The sequence below is a fragment of the Terrapene carolina genome, unplaced genomic scaffold (genome assembly GCF_002925995.2).
Source record: "Terrapene carolina triunguis isolate 2854851 unplaced genomic scaffold, T_m_triunguis-2.0 Scaffold113, whole genome shotgun sequence".
NCBI classification, from domain to species: Eukaryota; Metazoa; Chordata; order Testudines; family Emydidae; genus Terrapene; species Terrapene triunguis.
In genome coordinates this window covers 4240255-4254712 of record NW_020664464.1, presented here as the reverse complement: position 1 = coordinate 4254712, position 14458 = coordinate 4240255, and the positions used below count along the sequence as shown (strand labels likewise).

The 14458-nt window shown below is 39.1% G+C and overlaps 1 protein-coding gene across 1 annotated transcript in view; it reads right to left on the bottom strand.

Moving 5' to 3' along the window:
- The window catches only part of CNTLN (centlein), a 277320-nt gene that overhangs the window by 100167 nt on the left and 162695 nt on the right, over positions 1 to 14458 (bottom strand). The window lies entirely within an intron of this gene.

Sequence of the window (14458 nt, the reverse complement as noted above, 5' to 3'; positions counted from 1 at the left end):
ATGTATATAGGCACATGTATGCACACATACAGGGTATGAAGAGGAGGTGCAGAATACTAGGAGGTTTTTAAAGGGGGATTGCAGCAAATGGGCGTGGCGTGAAAGAGTTTCAGGGATTGGCAAAATACAGCTAAATAAATAAGAGAGGACTGAAGAGGATAGAGAAAGGCAGAGTTTGTGCTTGATAAATTTTAAAGTTCCTATCTAGCATAGTGTTTAGGCACATGTGCAGTCTCATTGAAACTAATGAAATTACTCATGTGCTTGAAGTTAAATACATGCCTAGATGCTTTCATCAGGACCTGCATGCTTAATTAGTGAAAGAAGGGAATGAAGTAGATGTAAAACTATTTCTATACAGTGTAAAAAGCATTCAGAAGATGTATTCAAGGATCGCTCCCACACTGGCAAGGGAATGGTTTAGATGAAATAACAGGCCTTTTCCAGTTCTAGTGTCCATGATTATATTGTTCTTTCCACTTACTCAGGGCCAAAAGTGTTGGGAGGCACAAATCATCTCTCTATTCAGTTGGCATAGAACAGATTTCTAAATGTGTAAATTATCTGAAGATACAGACTGTTGTCATAATCATTTCTGCTTAGCCTTATCTCCTGGAAAAGACTGAATAAATACAATATTTCCCTACTAGAATGTCACATTTTCAAACTTTTCTATTTTCGTAGTGATCGATTTTATGGCAAATGGCAGAAATAATAGAAAAAACAACTGATGGATAGTCTTTACATCCCTGGTATACAATACGCTCAGTATTGAATATCAGAAAATGAGAATGACATGGAAGCAAATACAGTTAATAGTGTATCTTTTTATCATGACTGTTTGCAGACAAATGCCTTTCCAACATCATTTATGAGGCCGTTAGCTATACAGAGTAGATAGGAATCATTGCCATGGGAAGAACAAGACTTAAAATGAAGCAGCTCCCTTGGTCTCTAGACCAATTGTTCCAAAACTATCTTGATAACTTAGTAGTAGAAAATTGTTGTTGCAAAATCTAACAATGTTTCCTGACCTGAAGTCTATTAAAGAGCTGTACACAAATGCTTTTTAACGTTTGCAAATGTAATATGCAAGCACAACTATATCCTGGTTATTCTCCTCCTCCTCCCTCTGTTAAAAAAGCTAATAAGTAGAGCTCTAAAGAAGTGTTCATATATTATTTTCCAAAGGTTCTCAATGCAGGATCTTCTGTCAAACTACCCCCCACTGGTCCCCTTTTCAAGGCTCCTTGTCATAGCAACCGTACTCCAGTGAAGTCTGGATAGGATTTTCTTCAAAGCCCATCCACATTGATTCTAGATTGACCAAAGTGATTCTAGTGACATGAGGCACTTCCTCTCCCCTCATCCAGAGATGACTGTACTGCCTCTGCAATCCTTTCACTCCAGGGATCAAAAATAAGCTGTGGGATAATGCAGAATACTAATCTACCGTAACCACAGAGAAAGGAAGGCAGCCTCAAAGCTTAGATATTGTGAATAAGAGATCCCAGTGTTATTTTGGAAGAGAAGCTAATACAATGCTGTGGCTATCAGACAAGTATAAACATAGAAATATTGGATTGTTTGATATATTTTCAATTAAGAAATCAAACCCTGGAATAGAGAACCATATTGGGTTTTGCTACTATCTCAAAGGCAGTTTGTGTGTGGAAATCTTCTGTTTCACTGAACAAGTGGTGAGCAAATGGCAGGGTGTTTATAGACTCTCAAAAGATCCACAGCACTAACAGAAGCTGAGAGGCTGCCCCTTTGAAGAGTCTTCAATAGTGAGAAGGAAGTCTCTCTGAAGAATTTTTCTGCACTAATGCCACCTGATTGTAGCTTGAAATGTGGAAGAAGAGCTCTCAACACCAGCATATGCCTCCTTCAGCTTCCAGCCACCAGCATCAGCAGCAAAAAAATTGTCAAAGCTGAACATATTCCAAAAGAACTGTTGGTTTTGAATATGACACAAATTTTAGGCCTATTCTTATTGTGGCAATAAAATCACGGGTTCCCAACTTTAGGATCTTTTCACGAATTTTGCTATATTTCTGCAATATTCCACAAATTCTAAGCTTTAATTAAATGAAAACAAAAGACCAACCCAGTAAATTTCTAACTTTTCTCCTTTGATGACAATACCAATCCTCCTTCTAATGTCACACCAGACTGAACAACTGAAGGAAAAAGAGATGCCACTTTTACACTGTTGATCATCAGTATCCCCTCACCTGTCAGTCAATGGTAAGAACTGCAGCTCAAGTTATATCCTTGTATGGCGTCACTATATAAGCTATCCTATCATATTGCTATAGACATTCAGAAACATCAGAACCTGATAGTATTATTATTAAAAAGGGCAAAAGAAAAATTACTTTAAAAACTTTGCGATAGTAGTAGTAAAAGGGAATTTGGTTTTTGACTTTTCAGTTCAGCTTTAAGCTTCTCATGACAATGTTAACTTGGCCATGTTGCACATACGTACTATTTTCCAGTCTTCTTTTCTACGTTTCTGTTTCAGTTGTTAAATATATGCCATCCCAGAAAATATACAGGATGCACAATATTGCAGAGTAAACATTGCTCTAGGAACCCTAACTTCTCCCAGTTCCTACCTTTTTATTTAAATTGCACAGCTTTAACACATTGCATTTAATATTCTTATTCTTATTTATTATTTTACCTTGTGGTAAAACCCAAAGGTTTTTAACTATACCTGACTGAAGCGGAAGGAAGAGAAGGTTACAGATGAAATTGGAGATACTATTACATGCAAAGGAAGGAGCATAAAAGAAGGCACAAAGGTGGCTGCTAAGAGGAGCATAGAAGTGATGCAGGGACATGAAAAGCAATGCAAAATGGATGGGGGGCGGATAGGCTGGTAAAAAGAAAAGAGCAGATAAATAGGGAGGGACGAGCTGTGAGAAGTCCTGCAGGAGAGCACATGAAGTTTGAACTTGATATGACAGAAAAGGTGGAGCCAGTGGAGCGCTTCAAGGAGCGGAGTGCCATAGAAGATCAGGCAAGAAAGATGATCGGGTTTTAAATACATTACTAGAGGTGGCAAAGCAGTTATCGGGGAGGCTGGAGAGGTTTCTGTGATCCAGATGAGAAATGTGGACCTGAAAAAGGGTTTTCACGGTGTGGTTAGAAAGAGCTTGAATCTTAGAAAAGTTATAGAGGAAGAAATGGCTAGATTGGACATAGCTGGGATGTGCAGCTCAAAGGGAAAGGGAGGAGTCAAAGATGACTCCCAGGTTATGGGCCTGGGGTAAATTCACATATTTGTAGCTACTGTTCTCCTAAAACAGTTAAGGTTGCTGCTACATTTTAAAGTCACGGTTATATTTGTGTTATGTAGTGTATACCATTACTCAACATGGTTTTAAACTTTAAACCTCCAGGACAAAGACTATTACAACACACAAAAATTGTATGGGTTCTGTGCTAATGAATATTAAATACTGTAAACTATTTTAACAAATTATACAGTACTGTAGATTGACATACTGAGTAGATAAAATCTGTAAGGGCATTCAAGTTTCAAAAATCTGCAGATATAATCCTAACCACAGATAAACTAACTGAAATAAATAGGCAAAGGAGAACTGAATATAAATTATAATTTTAATTAAAAAAAAAATAATACAAAACTGCATAGTACAGTCTCTGAGGGTATGCATAAAATATCTTGTCTCTGTATCCATGATAGACCTTAGGCAAAGGAGATTCATTACTAGTAATAGCCATTAGTAACCTAGATGAAAAGAAAATAAGTAACCATTCTGCTAAACTTTGTTAAATTTCATTAAATTCAAAGTCCACAATCATATCTCTAATGATAATACTCAGCAGGTGAACCATTTTAAAAGCTGTGATATGCTGGAGCTAATTAATAACACTGCTCTACAGCCAAAATGCTTCTGAAATAAATGTAGTCAAACTTTACTAATTCTGGGTCACTGAGAACGAAAATGATGCTTAAAATTGTTGATTGGCTCTAGTTTTCAAGATATGCTATTGGGTCAGTATATACGACCCTTGACTTGGGAATGGCGGAGGATAAGTGAGTTATAAAGGGAAGGGATCTCAATTTAAACCAGAAATGACTAAAATACATCTTTGACTGGATCTATGAATAAATCTATGACTGGGTTTGGACAGTACTTGCTTTTTAGGCAAAACAATGAATGATGCAATCTGAAGCTGGTATTGCGTCATACATGATATGAATTGCATCATGTTATTCCTAGAAGTCATGGATGATGCAATCATAACGAAGCTTACATCACTCTGCTGAACAAATTGCCCTATATCAGCTCTAGAAATCATACAGTGTCGTGCTCTCTTATTTGTCAGTGTTTGATTTTGCAAAGGGACACATTTATGTTTAGCCAAAGTGAGCAGAGATGCCTCGTGCTTGTGTGTACAGTACAGATAACTTCTGCTATGTTTGTGGTGAAGTGACTTTTGCATCACAAAAGCGCAGTATAACCACTATGGTTAAGAAAGCCTATCACCTTTATTTTGGCTGCAAAACTGGAGATCAGGACAAGAGGTGCGCCCCACACATATGCTGCAACACTTGTGCAACAAATCTTCGCCAGTGGTTGAACAGGAAAAGGAAGTCTATGCCTTTTGCAGTGCCAATGATTTGGAGAGAGCCAACAGATCATACCAGCAATTGTTACTTCTGCATGGTGCCTCCAGTTGGGAAAGGTGTGTCAAAGAAGAAAAAGTGGACTGTGCATTATCCAAACATTCCATCAGCTATACGCCCAGTACCCCACGGAGAAGGACTGCCGGTTCCTGATGCATCAGAATCATTCTCACTTGAGTCAGACAAGGAAGAGGAAGAGGATGAAACTTCTGGTCCTGAACCATCAATGTCACAGGATCCACATTTTCTCCCATCCTCCTCCTCTGAACCACACCTCATAACACAAGGTGAACTGAATGACCTTGTCAGGGATTTGGAACTACCCAAGAGTAAGGCAGAGCTGTTGGGCTCCAGACTACAGCAGTGGAATCTCCTGGCAGGTGATGTTAGGGTTTCCATGTTCCGTGACCGTCAAAAGGATCTTGTCCCATTCTTCTTCATGGAAGGTGATCTTGTAGCCTGCAACAACATTGATGGTGTGATGGCAGCCCTCAACATCGTTCACGATCCAGATGAGTGGAGACTGTTCATTGATTCATCGAAGATGAGTCTTAAAGCTGTTTTACTGCATAATGGCAATGTTTTGCCATCAATTCCAGTTGGTCATGCAGTCCATATGAAGGAAACCTATGACAACATGAAACAACTTTTGAGGTGCATAAACTATGACCAACATCAGTGGCAGCTTTGTGGCGATTTGAAGGTTGTTGTTCTCTTGCTTGGTCCGCAGACTGGATACACAAAGTACTGCTGTTTTCTCTGCGAATGGGATAGTCGTGCAAGAGATTCCCACTACATCAAGAAAGATTGGCCACTCCGACAGTCATTGGAGCCTGGGAGGAAAAGTGTTCAGCATCCACCACTTGTTGAATCAAGGAAGATTTTGTTACCACCCTTACACATCAAGCTGGGTCTGATGAAGAACTTTGTCAAGGCCATTGACAAAACACAAGCCGCTTTCAAGTACCTCTGTGGAAAATTTCCAAGGTTAAGTGAAGCTAAGATAAAGGAAGGTGTCTTTTTTGGTCCTCAGATTCGTGAACTTCTTCGAGATGATGCATTTGACCATGCACTGCGTGGCAAGGAAAAGATGGCATGGAAAGCCTTCCAGTTAGTGGCAATAAATTTTCTCAGAAACAACAAGGCAGACAACTACAGATTGTTGGTGGAAAACCTCCTCAAGGCATACAAAAGCCTTGGTTGCAACATGTCACTAAAGATACATTTTTTGCACTCTCATCTAGATTTTTTTCCACCGAACTGCGGAGCAGTGAGCGACGAGCACGGCGAGCAATTTCACCAGGACATTGCAACAATGGAGAAACGCTATCAGGGCAAATGGAGCCCATCAATGCTTGCAGACTATTGCTTGCAGCTTGCAGTGACAAGAGATGCTCCATTTAATGAATACAAGAGACAAGCCAAGAAGCGCCGAGTAGACACTGAATAGGACTAAACTATGTACATAATAGTTTTTTGCCTTTTGTTTCATAATAAATTTTATTTATATAATCCTTTTGCTGATTTTTTAAAGTGTTACATAAACAGGACAGGTGAAATATTATCATGTAAAGCAACCATAAACACATTAAAAGACTTAGGTTTACAATTTATGATTAAAACTCTACTATCTACAATATACATAGACATAAAATGTAAAAACTTAAATATCTTAGAAACAGTAGCCAATCAGTTGTTTTAATTTTCATATTTGAATTCAGCACATCAAAATACATAATAAATAGCACATTTTATCTCTGAAGCAGACGACTTCTCAAAAATTGTAGACCAGTTTAATTGCTCGGACTATAGCTACATGTGATCTTCACATGGACAAGGTTCTGTCAGTTTTTGTTTACCTGAATGCAATATAAACAGGTTTTGAAATGTGCCAAAATTTTGGTTTCTGCTGTGATCACAGTTCTATTTACTAGTTATTTTAATTTCCTTTTACCTTTTTACAGTTTTACTATGCTAAAACATTCTTTGGAAAGGAAATATGCTGTTAATTATGTTCCACCCAGGATGGATGCCTCACTCACAGATTCAAGAATATTGAAAAATGCCCTCAAATATTTAACACAAACACATCAGAACAGAACAGAATTTAGTTTTATAAAACAATTTCATATGTGAAGTATCTCTCAAAGCTCTTTTTAAAGCAATTAGTATTGCCATGATTGTGTGTAAACAACCTTGGTGAGCAGGATGCTGCTAAGCACAACCATCACGGTACTTGAAACTACCATGGGGTTCAATCCAACTCCCACCAAAATCAATTGAAAGATTCACACTAAAGTCAATGGGAGTTGGATTGGGCCCTTCCAGAGAGAACGACTGTTATCCAAGATGCCTGGATTGTATCATGATTTTTTAAAAATAATGTTCAGTTGATTCTGTAAAGTAAAGCTGACAGTTACATTTACATACATCCAATAGTGATGGGCAAATTGCATACATACGTTTGTCCAACAGCTTGCATATCAAGCCTATTAGGTAAGTTAAACATTTCCATGAATCACAGAATATAATGTATGACTAGCTGATTTTCATAACAAAACAGGGTTAGAAAAAGATTTCCAACTGCCACAGGGGCATTCCAACCAGTGTCTGGTTTTAAGACTCTCACTCAGCTTCTTTAGCAGGTATTTTACAGTTAATTCTAATAAAGACTTCCCTCAATGCCAGTCCCTCCACCCCCGCTCAAATTTGGAGTTATTTCTACTCCTCTCCAACGAGGGAAGGAAAGAATTGCCTTTTTCAGTACCAACAAGCAAAATCACCTCTCTTTAAGTGTTGCCAAAACTTCTAGCTTCTCACTATGCCCAGTTAAAGATAAGTATGCAGCATTTAAAAAATTTAAAATTTTTGGATGCAGAGAAAGAATATCAAAACAAAACAGTACAAGGAATACTGTTCTGATTGGACAGGACTCAAGGATGTGGATGTATGAAGAGTTGAATCATTCTGGGGCCCTTGTAGCATAATTCATGTCTAAAGTGCCTCAGAGTATACAAAACCTTAAATATGATGTCATAACTATAAAGGGAAGGGTGACAACTCTCCTGTGTACAGTGCTATGGAATCCCTCCTAGCCAGAGACTCCAAATCCTTTTACCTGTAAAGGGTTAAGAAGCTCGGGTAACCTGACTGACACCTGACCCTAAGGACCAATAAGGGGACAAGATACTTTCAAATCTTGGGGGGGGGAAAAGGCTTTTGTTTTGTGTCCTTTGTTTAAGGGGTTGTTCGCTCTTGGGACTGAGAGGGACCAGACATCAATCCAGGTTCTCCCCATCTTTCTAAACAAGTCTCTCCTATTTCAAACTTGTAAGTAAAAAGCCAGGCAAGGCGTCTTAAATTTACTTTGTTTTCTCAACTTGTAAATGTACCTTTTACCAGAGGGTTTATCTTTGTTTGCTGTACTTTGAACCTAAGACAGAGGGGGGTCCTCTGAGCTCTTTAAGTTTGATTACCCTGTAAAGTTATTTTCCATACTGATTTTACAGAGATGATTTTTACCTTTTTCTTTAATTAAAAGCCTTCTTTTTAAGAACCAGATTGATTTCTCCTTGTTTTAAGAACCAAGGGGGTTTGGATCTGTATTCACCAGGAGTTGGTGAAAGGAGGGTGGGAGGAAGGAGGGAGGATGGTTAATTTCTCCCTGTTTTAAGATCCCAGGGGGTTTGGATCTGTGTTCACCAGAGAATTGGTGAAAGGTTTCTCAAGGCTTCCCAGGGAGGGAATTCTTGAGGTGGTGGCAGCGGACCAGAGCTAAGCTGGTAGATAAGCTTAGAAGTTTTCATGCAGGCCCCTACATTTGTACCCTAAAGTTCAAAGTGGGGATACAGCCTTAACAATGATTAATAATATTAACAACATTATTAAGGAATTTTACTTGCTAGTTGTACTAAGACCGACCAGAAGCGAGACTTGACTTTTGAATCCAATGGGCCAGAAGATCTACAGTGTAAAGCTGAATGGGCTCAGAAAAGTAGGTCTACTGTAAATGTTCAGCAGAAAACGTCTTCATTTTTCTTTCTTTGTTTATCAGGGCGGGAAACATTGAGCTCAATTTAGTCATGCGGAAATACTGCTCCATGTGGCCACAACTTTTGTCACCTACAACGGATTCCAGTGGGCATGCATGAGTATCAGTGGGTGCTAATTTTGCAATTGTCTCACTTATCATTGTTCTCCTAAATCACTGATGATGACCCAGGACATTCATTCCCTCTCTGCTTTCTCATGTTTTGGTGCAATAACTCCTCAATTCTCCGTAATTGATTAAGGCACAGGAACCCGAGAAAACAGTGCTACTTCTTGTCCCCAAAAATTTCACTCTTTAGCTGAATTATTATTTGTAAAAAAATACAACAAAACAAAACAAAAGCAAACAAAAAAAGACACACACCCCAGCACCACAATTACAATAACAGCAAAAACCCCTCTAGTCACCATTGTCTAGGTAAGGTGGCACAACACTTTCAAATGATTCAAAAGACGATGATCTAAAGCATTAATACAAAATCCTTTTGGACCAGGAAACCTCAGCATAGCATTTGACCAATGTGTGAGCTAAGTCAGTTTTGAGATGACAAGCATCATAGCACAAATCAGAGCCACCAGCACATAATCACTTCAGAAAAGAGCCACCAATCATAGATATAATTACTATGATCCACCATCTTGAATTATAGCTTTTGTTTTTAAAAACCCATCTTCACATTTTGCTTTGATCTCTTGCAGGTGACAGTCACTATAGGCCTAGGAGAAGCAGCAGCTTTCAGTTCTGTAGTCCTGGAGAGCTTTGAGTGAAAGTTACTTTTTAAAATGGCACCACTGATGCAGAGATAATCAACATACAAACATGCACTCCAGTTTCTGAATATACCCACCTATATGTTTATACTTATAGTACTTCTTTTTTTAACTTCTGCACAAATGCTCATCTGTCTCACTCAGCCCATCCCCTCTTCCACAGCTTTAACAAAGAGGAGGAAAATATGGGTTTTGCAGCATGCCTGGAAAGTTAACAAATATGGGTTCTGGTGGCTCCCTTCCAGAGAACTCCCTGCCAGCAGGTCCCCCTCTTTTATATTGAGAGCACTCCAGCTTTAGCACCTCTGCTGTTTTCAACTATGGTAGTGTATCATGGGGGAGAGAAATGGGCTCCCATGTAATTAGCTCCCAAACCATTTAAGACGTTATAGGTTAAAACTGACACACTGAATTCCAACCTGAAGCTTATTGGAAGTAGTTCCACTGAAATGAATGGGACTTCTCAAAGAGCATGGTACAATTCAAATTAGTGAGGGTGGCAGAATCTGATCATAATCGTCTTGTAGCTCCATCTATGTGATACAAATGTTTTCTTAACTATTTTGAGAACAAAGTTAAAACTTGGGGAGGCTTTAAAATACACTACACATACCTATTTCTTAGGTTTTGGTTTAATTTACAAAGAAACTAATCACAAATTCCAGCTCAAACCTTCTCCCCAGGCTTGGCTCTTCTTAGCATCTCCCCAAGGGCCTAGAACCTAGATTTTATATGCTCAGAAAGCCACTTCCATCTCCCTTATAGCCAAAGTGAAGTTAATGAGTCCCGTCTAGTGCAATGAGTCAGCAGGAATCCATCAGCAGTTCCCTACAGGCTTCCAACACCTGCTAACAAGGTAGATCAACAGTGGAGCCCTGCCACTATACTATATTCTGCAGACAAATATCCTGCATGCAACATCAACACATTTTGATTACTATCAATAACTGGATGAAAGTCATCCTTTTTGTTCCAACGTAAGTCATAAGGGCACTAAGAGGGGTTAGGAAGCACAACACATGTCGCTGCATATACCTTTTCTTCATTTATTTCTTCCAACTGGGCCACAGCATTGGTTAGCAATTTTGAAACCAAACAATATTAATTCTATCTACACTAATAATTTATGTTGGACATTGTGTTCATTTGCAAAGGTACTGATCTTGACCCACAAGGATAGTTTCAATGGTTTCCACTGTCATACACCATTCTGAGTTTTCCTTTACAGTGGTGTAAAACTCTTGGTGACAATCTCTTTCATTAGGTTATTTTCCAAATACCCCAATACTTAATTCTTTCAGGGCATTATAAGAGGTAACATGGGAAAAAGAGAGCTATAGCACCAGTTTTCCAACTGATTTACTCCTGGCTTGTTCTAACTAATAGCTGTAAATTAGCACTAAATCATCTACAACATACAGTTGTTTACTTATCAAATTATAAGGATACATAGGTGCTCCTACCACCTGCATATAACCAGAGCTTGGGCATAACATGCCTTATTGAAAGAACAAAATTTTGTAATACTCATCATTTTTAATAGTCTGTGGTTATAAAGATACCATATGGAGCCCCCACACCGCTCCAAACAAAAGATATGCACTCGTATTAAAAAAAAAAAAACAAAAAAAGACCATTTCAAAATAACTACATAAACCCCAGCCAGAGCTTCAAGGGCTCTGTCCCTCAGGACTTGACTGTTCCACATGCTAACTCTTACTGTCAGAGAGCTACCGCCACACCTCCAGCAGGGTAAAGTCTAACAAGCAAGACCTGCCCCAGTGAGACAGCACACATTTACCTGCAGCTCCTGGCAGAATTCCAGCATCAAGTAACAGGGTGGGACAAGAAGAAACTCCTTACACTCTCTTACACACCAATAAAAACAGTGGTGAGAGCAAGAATCTCTGGTGTGCAAGGCTAAAACCATCCAAGCAAAGGATGTTATTTTCCACCACTGCCCTTGGATTAGTGTACAGTCTTTTTTATTTTATGTTTTTAAGAAATAAAACTTACTGAATCCTCCCTTTTCCATAGCTGGACAAGTACAACTGTTCTATCTGGTCTAACCTTTTTTTCCAGTGTCCAATCCAGCAAACTAATTCAATTCAGAAGTTTGTGTACAGGCATTCTTTGAAAGACTCTAAAATTATTGACCTTCGGGGCACAATACAAAGCCTATCCATTTTCCCAGGTGTTTGGCCAGGGGGATGGCAAGAGAAATTGGGGTTCTACGGCATGACGGGGTACTCATTTGCACTGTTGATTTGACTCATTTATTTTTATTATGGAGGTGAGCTTTCTGTATTTTTATATATTTTAAGTTTGTTATGGTTGTGATCTTTATAATTGACCTCAGGGTGTCTCAAACTGTTAGGGAGAAACATTCTTATTAGAAATGAAAAGAAATAGATAAAAATAAATAGTGTCAACCAGGAACCTTTTGTGAATGAAGCTCACTTGATTTGGCTGTATTAAGTATAGTATGTCAGACATGAACTGACTAGATAGTAACTTCAGGAAGGAGTATCCTGCCAAGAGAATGCCAATTCTTTCCCCAAGGATTGCACCCTTAAGGCTTCAGTAGATGACTCCTTGGAGCACTCTTCAAACACTACATCCCTTGGTACGAACAAATCCAGTGGTAGTACTTGGAGAAGGTGTTGACAGAGCTCAGATGGCTGCCTAACTGAATTCAATCAGGCAGGCTTCTCCTCTCTCAACCTCAGAAGTGGCCATGACTCTAAGGAAATTAGGCTTAAATTTGATTGGGCAAGGAAGAATTGCCAAGCTGCAAGGTAAGCCAAATGCAGGAAAAGGTCAGTGCAGGAAAGGATGGCTGAAGAGGCTTTTTTATCTCTTAGTGGAGACCTTATTAGAGAATGAAGAGGGAATGGGACTTTCTAAGCTGCTGCATCCAGAACAAGTAGGCCTTCAGTGCCCTCTGGATGTGAAAAGTGTGCCAGAGAATTTCCATCCACACAGAGATCTTAGGTCAGATGGTGGGGGAGGGGAGCATCCTAATTAAGACTTGTTATAAGGAAGACAGGACAAAGTAAAAAGCACTACCTTTTTTCATAAAACAAGAGTAGGAGGTGTAACAATCTTGGGGTTTACTAAATAAACCAGCGAATGAGAAAGGAATAAAACTTTAATAAAACAAACTGGAGAACATCTCTGGTGAACTGCCGCACACAGTCATGCAATGTTCCCAACCCCTGCCTACAGAGCACATCTCCAAATTCCCACACTCACAACACTATCCCTTATGAGGGAGTGTCTCCAAATCACAATCTTTCATAAACATATCTCTGCAGGAGGATTGCAGACCAATGTTGCAAGCTGTTTGGGGAGAAGCAACTGCTACTACCTGTCAATGAGTCTTCTGATAGGGGAAAACTCTACTCTGTTGCACTAGGGTACAGCAGGACTAATTCCACGCATTTCAATGGGCTAGGTACAACAGAGAAAAATTTCACCCTTAAAAATCTTTAAACAGGTGTCACAAAATAGGATGGGCAGGGTTGACACATCAGTATGCTTGTATTGAATCTTTCTTGTACCAAAAAGTTGTTAGGGCCTGAGATAGGCCTGAACCTGATCTGACGTTTCAAGAATCAAATAGTATTTTGACAAAAAAAATTGCTTTGTTCCTACAATGGTACGATTCGGGAATATTTGCCTGCAAATAGTGTGTCTGTATATGTGTGTGTCAACTAACAGCCCTGGGAGGTAAGAGCAAACCTTGGAGCAGGTGTTTGATTTAGACTGTGTGAGAGAGCAAAAGACATTACATATGTTTGGGAATAGTGCTAACAAAAGAAAGAGTAAAGCAAAAAGTACCATAGGAATTACATTTTGGGCACTTTCAAACTATCCAGGATGATTTACTGGAATTCATTTACAGGAAGAAGATTTTAAACCTACAGAGTTTACACAAAAAATTGCAGTCCTACTTGGCAGAGGAAATCTGGTATTTAACTATACAGATTCTCTAATCTGTCAATCTTCATTTCTTAGATTCATGATCTAGAAACATATGTCTATCATTCTTATTTCCAGACCCATTCACTTATTGATGGATAAAAATAGCAGGAAGTGATATCTACTGGTGCTAAGTAAAGCCTGTCTGATTTATAACGTCTATCCAGCAGAGAGCGATGACAAAAATTGCCTCTCTCGCCCCTTCCCCGCCCCACTGTCTAGTCACACAATGAACAAAGATAATAGTCCTATGGTTGTCAATAGTTAGTTGTGTGTGTTAAATTTTGTATTAATAGTTGCTGGAAAACCAAAGACGTGCCAACAATTAAGGATTCAAATAGCATAAACATAAAGCATAAATTGAAGCTTACAAAAAGATGACAGAGGATGGAATTTGATACCTAGAATTCCATCTGGTAACCAATCTTCTTTCAGTCCTCATCCGCCTATGCCCCCACCTGGTCATGATGTATAGGGTGCCAGACCAAATTTGAGAGAGCGGCATTGTGCGAAAGTGTGGTGAGTACTGAAAATTGCAGTTCCTGCAAGAAAATCGCAGCCCATGATTTTCTTACAGCCTTAATTATATGTTTATTCTTTTAATTTGTACCATTTTCCCTTTCTTAGTATACTTGAATTTATATATCAGAAAGTGTCTAAACAGTGGGGGGAAGGGGGAGACAGAGAGAGAGAGAAGATAATCCAACGTGAAACTATATTCCCTTTAGGTGGAGGACAGAGTGTAAGAATCAAGGCAGGGAAACAGGTGCTAGAGGCATTTACTTGCCCACAAACCCACACAGAATAGGAAGATCCATGCAGCGAGGGTTATCTTCTGCATATGGATCTAGAGAGAATTATTTCCCCCTCTGTGTTTTTAGCCCTTCAAAAAAATCAAGAACCCATTGTAAACTGACACTGTGCTGTCTTCCAGAGTCTGCAGACAGAAACCGCCAGTATTTCTGCCCCCTGTTTTTGTGTGTGTTT